We start from the raw sequence: 1657 nt of genomic DNA, 5'->3' as shown, positions 1-1657 counted from the left end.
TAGTAAAATAACTTTGTCGTTATCAAACCAGCGTTTGGAACAAATGAATATAGAATTTTGATGAATGGTTTTAATTAAGATTACTTCAAAATGGGAAGTTCGTTTCATAGAACCAGGAATTGTCTCTGACAAGGTGGTATTAAAAGGATTAAGTGTTGAATCAGCTCGTTAGCTCAGTGTTTGTTTTTTCTGTTTTGTTACCATATTTCTGTTAAAATACACTGAATTTGTGTTAATCTTGGAAACAATCAAGAATTTAGTAAAATAACTTTGTTTTTATTACTTCTGCCAAGGAAGGAGGTTGTGTTTTCATTGGCATTGGTTTGTCCATCTGTCCGTCTGTGTGCAAAATAACTCAACAAGTTGTGAACGATATTTAATGAAACTTGCAGGAAATGTTGGTAATGACACAAGGAACAGATGATGAAATTTTGGTAGTGATCCGGGAATTTTTATGGATTCTTGAAGGATTTTTCATTTGTTATATTTACTTTACATGAAGTATTACAATGTTACGTTCTTTGGTTATCTCCCTTGAAAACACATCGTTTGCACATAACCTATGGGGGCGTTGCTGTTTAGAGACAGTGTTGATGATGACGATGGTCAAGATAAGTATGGGAGGAGGATAAAATAGTATCGGTAATTATAATGGCAACAGGAGCGGTGTGATGTGTGATGCTGAGGTGATGGTGGTAATAGTGGTGTTGATGATAGTGTTAGCTGTGTGATGGTGGTATTGCAGTGGTTATACTGGTTGTGGTGGTGAAAGTGACTGTCAAGGTAACCGTCATGATAACGTCGATGGCGGTGTATGTGGTTGAAGTGGAAGCAATAACAATGCTGCTGATGATGTTGGTGGTTGTCAACTTCTTCAGATGATTCCTGTTTTTAAAGGGTTATTTTTTCTTAAAATCATATGGCTGTTATTTTCGTTTTACCCCCGCCAAGGAGGTTATGTTTTTGCCAGTATTGGTTTGGGAAATTGGGCGATTTTCAGCATGCGTGTATAAGGGTGGAAACGAGCTGCTTGGCGGAGGTCTGCGCTCTCCGAGTGCTTTTCTAGTTAACCTGGTGTTTGGAACAAATTAGCATAAAATTCTGATAGATTTTCATTTTGATCACTTTAGCCCTTTTATTACCATATTTCTGTTGAAATATAACTGCCTCCATTTTGATTGATTTTGAAAATGACAAAGAACTTAGTTAAATAACTTTGCCATTAATAAACTGATGTTTGGAAGAAAATAAGATAAAATTTTGATGGAAGGTTTTAATTTAGATTGCTTTGACCTTTTAGCATTTAAACTGACCATATCTGGTCCAAATATTCTGCATGTTTTATGTTCAAACTGCCCAGATCTGGCCTCTCACACATCTCATACAATGTCATTCTAAATATAAACAATCACACCATTGAAATCTCAGGACTACGAGATAATGTATGGTTGATCCAGAACTGTGAATATATAATAAGCACAGGCATGACTGTGTGGTAGGAAGCTTGCTTTCCAGCCACATGATTCCAGGTTCAGTCCCACTGCATGGCACCTTGGGCAAGTGTCTTCTACAATAGCCTCAGGCTGACCAAAGCCTTGTGAGTAGATTTGGCAGATGGAAACTGATAGAAGTCCGTCGTGTATATATATATATATAT

At 36.9% G+C, this 1657-nt stretch overlaps 1 protein-coding gene across 2 annotated transcripts in view; it reads left to right on the top strand.

Moving 5' to 3' along the window:
• The window catches only part of LOC106872670 (trichohyalin), a 67248-nt gene that overhangs the window by 58000 nt on the left and 7591 nt on the right, over window positions 1-1657 (top strand). The gene's annotated exons all lie outside the window — the stretch shown is intronic.

This window comes from Octopus bimaculoides, chromosome 22 (assembly GCF_001194135.2).
Source record: "Octopus bimaculoides isolate UCB-OBI-ISO-001 chromosome 22, ASM119413v2, whole genome shotgun sequence".
NCBI lineage: Eukaryota > Metazoa > Mollusca > Cephalopoda > Octopoda > Octopodidae > Octopus > Octopus bimaculoides.
Note: the sequence above shows the minus strand (reverse complement) of the source record. Positions and strands in the feature narration are given on the sequence as shown.